The sequence below is a fragment of the Miscanthus floridulus genome, chromosome 7, assembly GCF_019320115.1.
Source record: "Miscanthus floridulus cultivar M001 chromosome 7, ASM1932011v1, whole genome shotgun sequence".
Taxonomy (NCBI): Eukaryota; Viridiplantae; Streptophyta; class Magnoliopsida; order Poales; family Poaceae; genus Miscanthus; species Miscanthus floridulus.
In genome coordinates this window covers 89,455,929-89,470,839 of record NC_089586.1, presented here as the reverse complement: position 1 = coordinate 89,470,839, position 14,911 = coordinate 89,455,929, and the positions used below count along the sequence as shown (strand labels likewise).

Genomic DNA, 14,911 nt, shown 5'->3' with positions numbered 1-14,911 from the left:
TGGTCAGTGATGATACAGTTAGGAACACCGAACCGGTAGATGATGTCGAGGAAGAATTTGACTGCCTCTTCCAAGCGGATGTTGGTGATGGGCTTGACCTCTTTCCACTTGGTGAATTTGTCGACCGCTACAAGTAGGTCAGTGAAGCTGCCTGGGCCCTTTTTGAGGGGTCCTACCATGTCGAGGCCCTAGACCATGAATAGCTAAGTGATGGAGATGGTTTGAGGCTCCTGTGCCGGCAAGTGAATTTGCTGAGCGTAGAACTAGCATCCCTCACACTTGTGGATGGCCTCCTCTGCATCTCGTAGCATGGTGGGCTAGTAAAAACCTTGGTGAAAGGCTTTTCCAACCAGCGACCTTAGGGTAGCGTGATGTCCGTAGATTTCGGCATGGACCTCGAGGAGGAGCTGCTTGCCTTGGTCGCCAAGGACGCACTTCGTGAGTACTCTCGATGGACTTCGTTTGTAGAGTTCATTACCGATCGCCATGAATGTCTTAGCATGTCGAGCGATCCATTGTGCTTCAGTCCTTTTGGGTAGGAGAACCTCCTTGAGGAGGTAGGCGAGTAGCGGTGCTCGCCAGTCGGCTTGATCGAGTACCGCTACGGCGACATTGGCGGGCGACATCATCGTGGAGGCACTAGGGTCAGAGCCCCCGAGCAATAGGTCGATGTTAGGGTGTGTCTGGATTGGACCTTCTAGGATGTGTATAGATGGTTTGTGAAGGTCGTTGATGAAGACCTCGTTCGGAGACGGAACCCGCCTGGCAGCCAATTTTGCGAGAAAATCGGCGGCATCGTTGTCCTTTTGGGGGACATGGAGTAGTTTGATCCTCTGGAACTTGTCCTCGAGTTTGCACACCTCCTGGTAGTATGCTTCCATGAGGGAGCTTTTGCAAGAGGACTCCTTCATGACTTGGTCAACGACCACCTCCAAGTCACCGTGGACGTAGAGCTACGTAGCGCTGGGCTCGATGGTGATGGTTAGTCCGTTGATGAGGACCTCGTATTTCACGGCATTGTTTGAGGTCAAAAAGTGGAGGCAGATTATGTAGTGGAGCCTACTCCCATCTAGGGAGATGAGAGCCACTCCAGCCCCCAAGCTGGGTGCCATTACGAACCCATCAAAGTACATCATCCAGTACTCGTGGGTGACGTCTGGGGTCAGGAGCTAGATCTTCGTCCATTCGGCGACAAAGTCCATGAGAGTCTGAGACTTAATAGCGGTATGGGGGATGTACATGATGTCATGGCCCATTAGCTTGAGTGCCCACTTGGAGATTCATCCCATGGCATCGTGGTTGCGGATGATGTCTCCGAGAGGGTATGAAGTGATGATCGAGACTTCATGGTCGGTGAAGTTGTGCAGGAGCTTACGGGTCGCCATTAGCATGGCGTATAGGAATTTTTGCACCTAAGGGTACCAGACCTTGGGGTTGGTGAGTACCTCTCTAATGAAGTATATGGGTCATTGGACCTTAAGGTGGTGTCCCGGCTCCTCCCTTTCAACGACTAGGATGGCGCTCACCACGTGGTTGATTGCCACGACATAGAGGAGGAGGGGTTCTCACTGTTCTAGAGCAACAAGGATGGGGGCCGATATTAGTGATGCTTTGAGGCTCTCCAAAGCCTACTGTGCTTCCTCAGTCTAGACAAAAACATCTGTCTTTTTGAGAAGCTTGTAGAGAGGCATCCCCTATTCGTCGAGCCAGGAGATGAATCGGCTTAGGGCGGCCAAACAGCCGGTGAGCTTCTATACGCCCTTGATGTTGCGTATAGGGCCCATGTTGGAGATGGCTATGATTTTTTCTAGGTTGGCCTCGATGCCGTGTTCGGACATGATGTATCCAAGTAGCTTCCCCTTCAGAACCCCAAAAACACATTTTTTAGGATTCAATACCTTCGGAGATTCGTGAATGTCGTGGCCAAGTTTGCGATCAGGTCGCAAGCTTGAGCCATTTTGACTACTATGTCATCAACATAGACAACAAATGTTGGTTTTGGCCGCTCGACTTGGTCAGGCTGATAGAGCGGGTTGATTTGATCGGTGAAGCATTACTGCATGCACCATTGATAGATGGCGCCAGCGTTCTTCAGACCGAAAGGCATGGTTACGTAACAGTATGAACCATACGGGGTGATGAACGAAGTCGTGAGCTGGTAGGCATCTTTCATCACGAACTGGTGATAGCCTGAATAGGCCTCTAGAAAGGAGAGGATTTCGCATTGTCATGGAACCGACCAATTTATAAGAGCACAAGTACAAAAACAATCGCCGAAACGATCAAATTCTCGAACTTGAGCCCATATAAACCCGGTAGTCAACCGAAATCTCGAAGGATTTCAAACCAACTTGCATACAACCAAGATCACAGTAATCCAACATAACATGTCGTACGTTACAACATTTCTCAGATGTTCGCAAATAGATTACATCATCATAGAGTCATTGTTATTACAAAACAAGTCTTGTAAAACATGCGGAAGCAAATAGTTTAACTCACACACCGAGTTCAAATACACATACTGGTTTGCTGATCACGGCCCACAAAAGCATTCAGATAAGAGAAAGGAGATCATGCCCATGATCTAGTCCTCATCACCCGCCGGGTGGAGACAATACTTGTAGAATCCCTGATATAGGAGGTCATCTGCAACAAGAGGGAATAAACCCTGAGTACGGGAATGTACTCAGCTAGACTTATCCGTCGAAAACCAAACAAATGACACCAAGGATTATGCATAGCTTAATGTAGTGGAGCTGGCTGACACTTTCTCTTTGCAGAAAAGCATAAGTAATAATGATCAACTCTTAACCTGAACTAGCAGTGACTTTTTAGCCATTAACCTATCATCTATATTAGCACCTGTACTAAGCAATCATTTTATTAGGGTGCAAACATTAATAACCATATTAGGTATTCATTGTGGCAACCTTATCATCATCCATTTAACCATATCGTTAAATTAATTGAATCTACGTTGCCGCTGCTCAATCAAGTTCTCACTATCCGGGAGAGACGGCGATTCGAATCGATTCCTATCCAGCTGGAGAGGTATTCCTAAACACAAACCCTGCTTCCCCCATCAGGGTCACAAACAAGTCACCTTTGGTACGATTTAGGAGTCACGAGTTCGAACAGATCGGCATTCTCAGAGAACCACTCTGCCAAGGTTGTTCGGGACTCTAACCCGCCTTGGACTTATGCCAATGGCTCTCCGCACATCCTTACTGCCTCCAGAATGTCGCCACTGCTCGCGTCCTCGACCTGAGTTGAGCTACTAGGCTTCGCGGTCGGAACGACTTATCCGGCTAGCTAAGTGTTAGGCTGCGTTCAACATGACATGAGGACGTACAGCGTATCGGTCCTTAAACGACTCAGACAGAGTCACTATGTTCAAACCTACACAAGACCCCGTCCGATCTTAATTCATTATTCACATGGTTCTTTTCCATGATAGCAAATATAGCCAACCGTGATCCACCTCATCCTAAAGCTCGCAGGTGATAGGAAATCACCTGACTTCTACCGCACTAAGCATGGCTAAGCATTTAACCCATCCTGAACTTAAATAGGATTCCAGTGCGATATCTGGACAAGGAAGGATATATAATGCATCAATTGGTTCCAACCAATTCCTATACTTAATGCATCATCAACAATAAAAGATACTCAATGTATTTGTAAAAACATGGGAGGCTTAATATGCTCTGGGGCTTGCCTTTCAGGAACGAGGAAGGTTGGTGGTCAAGGCACTCGGGCAATTCCTCCGCGGCGACTGCTTCGTCGGCTTCCTACACCTCGGGCTCCTCCTCCTGGTTGGCTCCCTCGAACTCCAGCAACATCACTCCCTCTGGCACACCTATTGCATGAATGCGTAGGATAAATATCATGGATGCACATGAACGAATGTCAGGGATGCTCGGGGAATGCACATGTTCGCTGTAGTTTGCATATTCCAACTTAAGCCCTATTCAAATCACTTTCACTTACCACGTTTATACAACCTAATGTATAATTGCTCATCTTCCATTAATGACCTAGCACCTGCACCTAAGCATATTCTCAAGTTAGGCTAACCCCTAAACAATCAACGAGAACATTGCACAAGCATACACTCAAGCATTTGTATTTCAACCAATTGGAGACTATGTAGCGGTACAGTAAACTAGCCCTAACTGGAGATTTATAAATCCAATTGATATGCAACAAGACAATCTGGAAAGCTTATAAAATTGTCTACAATACATTTTCACACCTCAAAGCATGATTCACACCTTTACCAGGTCGAATTCATCAATCAACAGAACTCTATCCTCACAAGGCAGAGAATAAGCAAAAACTGGAACCTAACTTTAAACAGCTGTAGTTTCTAAACTACTAGGCCAAATGCCCTCAAATTTTGACAGGAGCTAGATACATAAATTATCTACAACTCTTGTATTCATTACAATCACAGAAAACCAAAATATCCTAGGGAGCTTTCTAAAGTCCCCAGATCTTTCCAGAGGGACATATTGCAAACGAAATAATTAGTAACTCATGATGTAAACATATAATTGGACAAAACTAAATCTACTCACATGTCACACATATCACAAGAACACCAGAAAGTAGGGTGTTCATTCCCAAAACATTTCCTCTAATACCTTTCTTAATTTATTTAATTAATTAGAGGAAATAGTAAACATATATGAAAGCTACACCATTAAATCTACAAAAATTACAGTAGACACTACATGCCCTAAGTAGATTACCATAAAAATTTCACACCATTTTAGTAAGTACAACAGCCTACACAAAAATGGTAAGGCAGAATGGCTCAAAATGGCATAATTAGGAAACCTTAGTGAAAAGTGTCAAGCAACAGATTTCATATTTTTCCTAGCATCTATAAGGTACCAAGATACTACCTACCAAGTTTCATGGCCATAGGATTCATAGATAATTTACAAAAATTCACACAAGTATCTACCAATGATAAAAGGACAATCTATAACTCAAAAACTACACATGCAATGACTCTCAAATTTTAACCAGAGCTTCTACTAAGCAATACTAGCTTACCCACAAAATTTCACAGTTTTTGGATCACAGCAACTCAAGATATGATTTAAACAAGTTTGCATGCATTCAAAAACACTTTTCAAGTTCCTATTTAATCCATCCAAAATCTCTATATAAAGTGCTCAAGACATATTTTTCTTACATACTAGACCTAACTGTGAGTCTAACAAAATTGGAAGTACTCAATTTGGATCTACCAATTTGGAGTTACAAAAATCACAAATCATCATTCAAAACTGCATTTTTGAACTAGCCCTATGAATGCACAGCCACTGCCGTGTGGGTCCCGGTGTCCACCGACCCCACCCGTCAGCGAGACGAAAACAGAGGAGGCACGACGACGGCGCAGCACACGGTGAAGCTTGCCGACGACGGCTCCTCTGGCAAAAGCGACGACACCGGCGTGCTCGCCTCGACGAACCGCATCTAGCCATGTCCTACCCGCAACCTCTATTGAACCCTAGGTATGTCGGCCATGGCGCACGGCGGCTCGGCCATGGCGCATGGCGGAGCTCTGGTGAAGTACGGCGCCCAATGCCCTATTAAGGTGCTCGTAGGCCTCCTAGGATCACGGCGGACCTATCTATGCTACCGCTATAGGCTGAGGTGAAGTGCTCGAGCGTGGCCACGGGAGGTCACCGGTGGCGACCATGGCGCGACGGTGCGCGGCCGTGTTCCTGCTTGGCCGAACTGGCTTCACTGGTAACATCAACGCTAGAGCAACTACGTGTGCTAGGGAAGATGGAACGAAGGCGAGGGAAGAAGGAGTGGTGTGGTGATGCTCTGGCCACGATGAATCGCAACACCGGCGAGGTCCGGCCATGGCTACGGTGTTGGAAACAGGCCAAGGGACCTCACCTAAGGTCGATTTGATGCTACAAGTCGGTGGAGATGATGGAGCTAAGCAATGCGAAGCTTTCGGCTAGCTGGAGCGAGGTAGAAGGCGATGGCGAGCGCTCTATGCGTCGGGGGAGCTGCTCGGTGAAACAATGGTGTGCGGTGGCTCCACTTCGGCGCTTCTGGCGAGCAGAAGAAGTGAAAAATGGGATGGCGAGCAGGTCAGGCAGGCGCGCGGCTTCAAGTGGAGGACACCGGCAGCGGCGTCAGGCCAGCCACAGCGCGTGGCCTACGTGGTCAGGCGACCGGCGACGTGCGTCACCCACGCGGCGGCTGATTTCTGAATTGATGAACACTGTAGATGTCTGAACTTTTTGTTTCAGAGCTCAAAGGTGTCGACTGACAGGGCAATTTTAACACCGATTAGCTCCTGAACCGTGACGAGTTAGAGGAAACAATGAACATGAAAGTTGTAGAGCTATAGTAGGGCTTCAACTTTGATTTAGAAATCAACAGCTAGATCTCCATGGATCAAGAGTTGTATCAATCCAAAGTGGGCTCAATCAAACTGAAATGGCAGTTAAGACTTATCAAATTTTTCAAGTGTTGACTCCACCTTCAAATCTGACTTGTGGGTCCTTTTTGAACATGTTGTGCACATTTTCATGACTTGGCTTCTAAACAAAGTTTGTTCCTTATAAAATTTACTACAACTTTGTTTTAGGTTGCTCAGACATGCAAACATCCTAAGCTACACTTTTTAAATAGTCAAACCAAAGGGTTCAGGGGTCAAATTTGGTCAAACCATGACTTGGGAACCTAATTAGTCAAAGTGACCAACATGAACAATGTTCCAAAAGACATTCTATGTGTAACTAAGTCCCTTACAAGAGTTTTTAGCCACACCATACATTGGTCATACAAGAGTCAAGCAAGGTATGTACTGAAACAATGAAAAACACATGAAATGTTACAACTATTTCATAGTCATGTTTCACTTGTTTCCTAATCTTATTGCATAGTAATAACTAACTTTGTTTCACTAAGTTAGTGGCACATGTTGCACTTAAGTGTTGCACACTTTACATTTCATAAAGGAAACAACACACAAGAAACATAACGATATGTTGCAATGTTTCAAAGACATGTTTCATGTGATATAAGCTTGTGAATGAATGAATGATGCTCATGTCCATGAAATGCAAGTGCAAATGTGGAAGGCAACACCTAGGGTGTTACACGCATCATGAGGTGGAGTCGACTATCTGGTCTATGCATGGTAAAGGAAAATAGTCCTTTAGACATGCCTTATTGAGGCTAGTATAATCAGTGCACATTCTCCATTTCTTAGTCTTCTTTTTAACAAGAATAGGATTAGCAAGACAGTCGGAGTGGTATACCTCTTTGATGAATCCGGATGCCTAGAGTTTGGTGACCTCCTCACCTATGGCCCTACGCCTCTCATCGTCAAAGTGACGCAGGCGTTGGTTGGTAGGCTTCAAGCCCGGGACAAGGTGTAGTGCGTGCTCAACGACCTCCCGTGGTATGCTTGGCATGTCGAAAGGTTTCCATGCGAAGACATCATGATTGGCGCGTAGAAAGTCGGCAAGCTCACATTCCTATTTGGGCGGGAGCTGGGACCTGATCCGCACCATCTTGGTAGAGTTAGTGGGGTCGATCCCCACCGCCTTAGTTTCCTCAAGTGGGCAGAAGGTAGTCGAGGTGGTTGGCTTGTTGTAGTTTGGGATTGTTAGGGTCGACAACTCCCCGAGACGCGAGAGCTTGGAAGAGTTGATGACGACAATAGCAAGCTCGTATTGCTCATGGTCACACGTGTAGGCGTGCGAAAAGGTGCTACCCACTGTGATGACGTCGTTTGGTCCTGGCATCTTCAACTTTAGGTAGGTGTAGTTGGGGACCGCCATGAACTTGGCGTAGCATGGTCACCACAAGATGGCGTGGTAAGACCCTAGGAAGTCCACCACCTCGAAGGTAATACCTCTGAGTGGAAGTTGGCTCGGTCGCCAAATGTGACGGGTAGGTCGATCTACCCGAGTGGGTATGACTGCACTCCCAGGATCATGCCATGGAAGGGAGAGCTCACCGGGCGAAGCTCCGACCAGGGGATGCACATGGCGTGGAGGGTGTCGATGTAGAGAATGTTGAGGAAGCTGCCTCTGTCCATCAGCACCTTGGTGAGGCACTTCTTGTGGACAATGGGGTCAACGATGAGCGGGTAGCGACCCGGTCTGGCGACGTGGGATGGATGGTCTCTCTGATCAAAAGTGATTGTAGATTCTGACCAATGAAGGAAGGAGGGGACAGCCATTTTGGTGACGCATGCCTCTCTATAGCGCACTTTCTGTTGGCGCTTGGAGTAGATGGCATCGGCTCCCCTGAAGATCATGATGCATTCCTTGGGGTCAGGAAAGCCGTCTTCATCCTTGCCCGCTACGCCTCCTTTCTTGGCTGCTGCCTCCTTGCCTTTTCCTTCTTTTGCCCCACCGACCTATCGTAGGAAGCTCGCAGTCCTTATAGAGGTGTTTAACGGGGTAGGAGTGGTTGGTGCATGGGCTATCCATGAGCTTGTTGAAGTGGTTAGGTTGGCCCTATTGGGGTTGCTTGCCCGTGCGATCAACTACGGCAACCAACGCGGAGTAGGCTGGTCGGTGTCGATCCTTGTTCTTTTTGCCCCTCTACGTGGAGGGGCCCTCATCTTAGTCCTGGCGCTTGGCCTTGCCCTTGTCCTAGCCTCCATTGAAGACCACTCTGGCCACCTTCTCATCGGAGGCGTGGTTTGTGGCAACATCGAGCAGGTCGCGGGTGGTACGGGGCTTTAGGCAGCCAAGTTTGTGGATTCAGGACTCGTAGGTTGTCCCAGAGAGGAATGCGCTAATGATGTTCGTGTCAACAACATTAGGAAGGGAGTTGCATCGCTTTGAGAACCTATGGATATAATCCCACAAGGACTCGTTGCGCTCCTATTGGTAGCTCTTGAGGTCCCAGGAGTTCCTAGGGCGGACATACGTCCTTTGGAAATTCCTGACGAAGATCATCTTGAGGTTTGCCTAGTCGTGGATGCTGTCATGCAGGAGGAATTCAAGCCATGCTCTAACATGTTCCCCCATACAGATGGGGAGGTATTGAATGATGAAGTGGTCATCATCCACTCCTCCGGCTCGGCACGCGAGCAAGAAGTCTTCGAGCCATATACCGGGATTTGTCTCCCCGGTATACTCGGCGATGTTGGTAGGCGGTCGGAAGCGCTGTGGGAACAACGCTATCTGGATGCGCTGGCCAAAGGCCTATGGTCCTAGGCCATCTAGGCTGGGACTCCGATCATTGGGTCGGTGACCATGCCTGGGGCATTTTTCACCGCTCCCCTCGATGGTCCGGCCAGGGCCCATGTCGCCTGCTCTCACCGCCACTAGATGGACATCATCATCATGCTAGGCCCAACGCCGGTTGCTGATGATGCTGCGAGTGTCTCGGTTTAGCCCGAGCCACTCGCACATAGGGGGTCAGTGTGGAGTGGGCGCCGGGTCGGGCCATGGTGCCGCTGTGGCCTCCTGTTCCGTGCCCAGCGATTGTAGTGGTGAGTGGATGGAGCGATTCACCTGGTGCGTCCCCACTCCCCTGGTGGGGAGAGAGGCCGCAAGTCAGTGTCACAACACAAAGCTCTTCACCTATTGAACAGTGGTGGTCTCCACCAGCGATCGGAGGTTCCGGTGGACCACCTACTCCTGTGGGTCGATAGGCTCGGGAATGCCACGCAGAAGCATTATCACCGCGGCAATGTTCTGACCAGCCCGAGTGAACTATGGGGGATCATTCCCCCCATCGATGATGTTACGCTGAACCTAGCGGGCATGGCCCTAGGCGCCACTTGCCGGGTTACGCGCATGGGGCGCAACGTGGTGTGCTAAGCACACCGGCATAGGTGCGCGAGGGTTTAGAGGGGTGTGAGTCTGTAGAGAATCCACTACCACCGGTGGCTGTCCCAGGGCATCCGCCATAGCGCACTCCCATGATAGAGGGTGGCTAGGTGCCATGACATCACTGATGCTGAAGCCGTCGCTCTCGACATCATCATCCATGAGGTCGTGGAAAGAGGCAGGAGCATAGCTCGCCATCCCCACAAATTCAGATGTGAGAGGTGGCGGTGCCATCATCTTCCGGTGCCCCCATGTGTACATGTTCGTAGGGGACGTGAGGCCATAGGGGAACCGGTCATATGGCAGTCATGATAGGGATGACAGGGTCCCTCCGGAGAGTCAATGGAAAATATAAAAAAGCGAGTAAAGAACAATATGTACGTTACTCACATTGGGGTCTAAGCCTAGCGTAGGCTCAGAGCGAAGCATAGGCGCCTCGTCGTTGAAGTCGCTGGGTGTTCTAGAGCCGATGGGGGATGCTCCTCCTCTGATGGGTGCCAGGACAGGTGCCTCCTTACAAAGGCGAAGCACGCTGAGCTGGTCGGCGATGAAGTCCAAGCTTCCGAAGAGGAAGGCCTAAGATGGCTCGAAGATGGGAGGACCCCACATCTGAATAGGTGGGAGTGCGGGGAACTCCAGTGAGCCGAAGCGAGTCATTTCGTTTGAGCCCACCATGCCGAAGATGGTAGATAGGTGGGTCATCTAATGACCAAAAGCGTGAATGTACGGTGACCTCCCCACGGACAGCACCAACTGTCGGTGCGAAAAGTGACCAGCACATAAATATTTGTAGTTTTGCCATATGTTGTGATCGGATGTGGCCTAGCACTCAATGACACAGGGTTTATACTGGTTTAGGCAACACACCCTATGTCCAGTTTGAGTCGGTCGGTGACTTTATTCCTGAGCACAGATGCTCGAAGTTTGCTGTGGGGTTACAAACAAGAAGGAGTAAGATGGGGGTATTAGAGATCCGATTGGACTTCGGACCGAAGGGCCGAAAGTGACGAGAGCTTCGACGTGCGCTAAGTGTTCGAATGTCTATTGTTTGTTGTAATCGTTCGTTGGGTGTTCGAATAGATCGAATCGATCGTCCTTCGGATCGATCGTCGTTCTTTTGGAGAGAGTGCATCCCCTTTTATAGATGAAGGGGACGGCTTTATAAGAGAGTGTGAGTGAGAGAAAGAGAGTGTGCGTGCTACCTAGTCTTATTGCCCATGCCATCGGGTACAAGGCGGTTTGTTGGTGACCACAACACTGTTGATGTCTGGATGCATGTGGTAGGCTCCATCATGATCTTCTGGTATGGCCAATGTCGGCGCCTACCCTACTGTAGGATAAATGTCAGCGCCCATAACACTGTTGGCGTTCTAACATGTCTAGAAGGTGATAAAGTATCCTTCTAACATAACCTGACAGTACTATCCTACAGGTGTGTAGGGTACGGTCCTTGATATTGTGGTTGACTGGAGCACCCTGCCTTACTTGCTCTGTCCGTTTTCTGGGTCTTCACCGAGCGGGCGTCCCCAGTTGGTCGTTCCCTAGTCGGCTCCAGCCTCCTGGTCAGAGAAGAGCTGTAAGCAGAGGTTTGATGTACTCTCGGTCAGAGAAGCGAGTAGAAGTCGGAGGAGAGCATCATCCCTTCTCGGCTAGGCCTTCCGGTCGGAGAGGCGGGTCAAAGTCAGAGGCGAGCGCCGGTCCTTCTTGGCCATGCCTTCTAGTCAGAGAGGTGGGCCAAAGTCGGAAGCGAGCGTGGTTCCTCTTTGGCCAGGCCTTCCGGTTAGAGAGGCGGGCCAGAATCGGAGGCGAGCACCGGTTCTCTTTGGTCAGGCCTTCCAATCGGAGAGGTGGGCCGGGGTCGGAAGAGAGCATGGTTCCTCCTTGGCCAGGCCTTCTGGTCGGAGAGGCGGGCGTTGTTCCTTCTTGGCCAGGCCTTCGGTCGGAGAGGTGGGCCGGGGTCAGAGGCGAGCGTCGTTCCTTCTCGGCCAGGCCTTCTGGTCGGAGAGGCGGGCCGGGGTTGTAAGCGAGCGCTGTCCTTCTAGCCTATCGTTAGGTATTTAGGCCAGCCAAGGAGTTACGCGTCGTTCGCAATGTCGTCTGCTGGGCCAAGCTTTTGCTATGAAGTAGGTCCATGAGGGACCTCGATTTATGAACCCGACAAGTTGTTTCACTAAATTTTAAAAACATCATCTAATCTAAAATAAATTGATTTTCAAAACAAACAATCCACTAGAAGACGCCGTATCATGCGGTGGCAGTCGTCCAGCTCTCGGTCGTGCTTTACCCCCGAAGGCGCCAGCAGCCCAGCACGGCAGCACGGTGCTCAGCTCGTCCACCGTGATGATTGATAACTTGTCGAACGCGTAGGTCCATCACCTTGCTGTAATATTGCAGATATAAGTGACGTGCTTCCAACATATTTAAATAAATTAAATAATCTAATTCCGAATATAACAAGCATATTACTCAGAGAAAGACCATATAAAAATGTGATATAAATGCACAGGAGGTATTCCAAAGCTTGTAGAATAAATACAGCTATTCATGCTCATATCAACATTAAACATGGCATATAGATGAAGAATGCAAATTAATAACATAAACATATTTGTTTATTTATATTTGCTCTCAAATCAGCAGGTTGCTGAAGTTTTAGGGTTCCAACGCTTGTTGGTGATCTCAGATCCTAGACTAACGTAACAGTCCTCCTTAGTAAATTATAGGATTTTTAAAATAAAAAATTAAATGCCTAGAAATACAGCAACATAACCAAGTTACTGAACTTTTAGAACAGTACAGAAATATTAGAAGTGACACAAGGTTATATGCTCATAGGTTTAACTAACTGATCAACAGCTAATTAGTTCAACAGTAGAGATAAAAATTCTAGGCAAGTAACAAGACAATGCTGAAAATAATCAACACTCTAAAACCCTTGACTGTCACATTGTCTCACTACACCGCTTTGTATCATCGAGCAATTTAATCTACCCACACAAGTGCAATCACACCCAAGTAACACAGTACTAGCAGAATGCACAAATGTAAATTTCTGAACTGTAAACCGAGCACGGCAACGGGTAACTCACATCACGTAGATTGTCTACGTGGGAAGACAAGCTAAAGCGAACACAAGGTTCTGTCCTAGAAAACCAATTCTGCCGCTCACGTCCGAGCCTACACAGTGGGTGGTAGACAGAGATACTAGAGCTATTGTTGGAGCCGAGGGAGACGTCCACGGCACCAACCCGAGAAGCAGAGCTACACCGCGTAGCCAGCTTGGACTATCTAACTTACTGAAGATAAGTCATGGGTAACTTCCCCCCGCCCGATGCCATTCATTTGCTATCCAACGATTGATATAAGAGCACATTTCTACCTGCCAAATCACAACCCATTTGCGTTTTGTGGCCCAAATAAGGCCTAGCTCGGGTTCAAGGAATAACCTACGCCTAACTTCTTCCTGCGGTCGCTGGGAAAAATTGGCGCGATACGGACTGGCGTGCCGTCGCTGCCCCAACCACGTCCGCGTCCGCATTGTCTGCTGCTGAGCTATGCCTGTGTCCACGCGATCTGCTGCTCTACTTTGCCCACTGCCACCTGCCCAGATTCGCCCGCGCCCGCACCGCCGCCTGCCGAGCTTTTTCTTGAGTCTGCGCCACCGCCACCCTAGCTCTAGCCACATCTCAGCCGCCGACCTAGCTTTGCTCACGTCTATGACGCTATGTGCCCAGCTACGTCTGTGTTCGTGCGTCTGCTTCACCTTCGTCCACTTTGGTTCGCTTCATGCTGTCGGCGTGGCTCCTCTCTCATCGCTGGCTCGCTGTAGGCTGGTGCTGATGTTCTGGTCAAAATCTAGTTAAGATTCAATGGCACAAGCACAACCCAACAAGTAAAGTATGTTCACATTCCAAACTTGGATGATTCTTGTATTGTCTGTACTCAGATGCAAGCAATGAGAATGCATTTTTTCCATGTACAGAGAAAATGTGAATCCTAACTGGGTACCTCAAGTTGGTCAGAAATTTAGAAACTTGGATGATGCTTGGTCATTTTGGGTAAACTATGGAGGTCATGCAGGATTTGAGATTAGAAAAAGGTACACAAATGAAAGCAAATTTGATGGAAAGGTAACTTCATGTAGATATGTGTGTGCCAAGGAGGGTTTTCGAGCATGAGACAAGAGAGATCACATCATAAAGAATCCTCGAGCAGAACCAAGAATAGGTTGTCCGGTTCGTATGACTCTTACATTAAATTGAGTTGCAGAGAATTATGAAGTGCTTGATCTAATTGTTGTGCACAATCATGCTGCTCACTTGCCATAAACCTTCCATTTGATGCTATCACAAAGAAAGATTTCAGAAGTGCAAGCTTTTGAAATTAAGGCTGCCGATGATTTAGGAATTAGGCCAAAAGCTGCACATGAGTTGGCTAGTCGCCAAGTTGGAGGACCAATGAATCTCAGCTACACTTGTCGTGATAAAAAAATTACTTACAGGGGAGGCATCAAAGAGAGTTGGCATATGGTCAGGCAGGAAGCATGCTGAAGTATTTTCAAGACAAGATCTCTGAGAACCCTTCTTTCCACTATGCTCTACAATTAGATGTGGAAGAACATATAACTAATATTTTCTAGGTTGATGCTAAGATGATAATTGATTATGCTCACTTTGGTGATGTGGTGACTTTTGACACTACTTTTGGCACAAACAAAGAATATAGGCCTTTTGGTGTTTTTGTTGGATTCAATCAATATAGAGAGACCGTTATTTTTTGAGCTGCTCTTCTATTTGATGAAACATGTGCATCTTTTACGTGGCTATTTAAAGCTTTTCTAGCTGCACACAATGGGAAACAACCTAGAGCTATATTTACTGATCAAGACACTGCAATGGGAAATGCTATTAAGGAGGTATTCATAGAAGCTTGGCGTGGGCTGTGCACTCATCACATAATGCAAAATGCTGTCAAGCACTTATGCAATAAGAAAAATGATGAAGATGAAGAATCACAAGTTTTAACAGATTTTAGTGTTTGCATGTATAACATTGAGGCCAGTCTCAGTGGGG

General features: G+C 47.9%; 1 pseudogene; it reads left to right on the top strand.

Moving 5' to 3' along the window:
• The first annotated feature begins 13,813 nt into the window (after positions 1-13,813).
• LOC136465825 (protein FAR1-RELATED SEQUENCE 5-like) lies at positions 13,814-14,478 on the top strand (annotated as a pseudogene).
• The last annotated feature ends 433 nt before the right edge of the window (positions 14,479-14,911 follow it).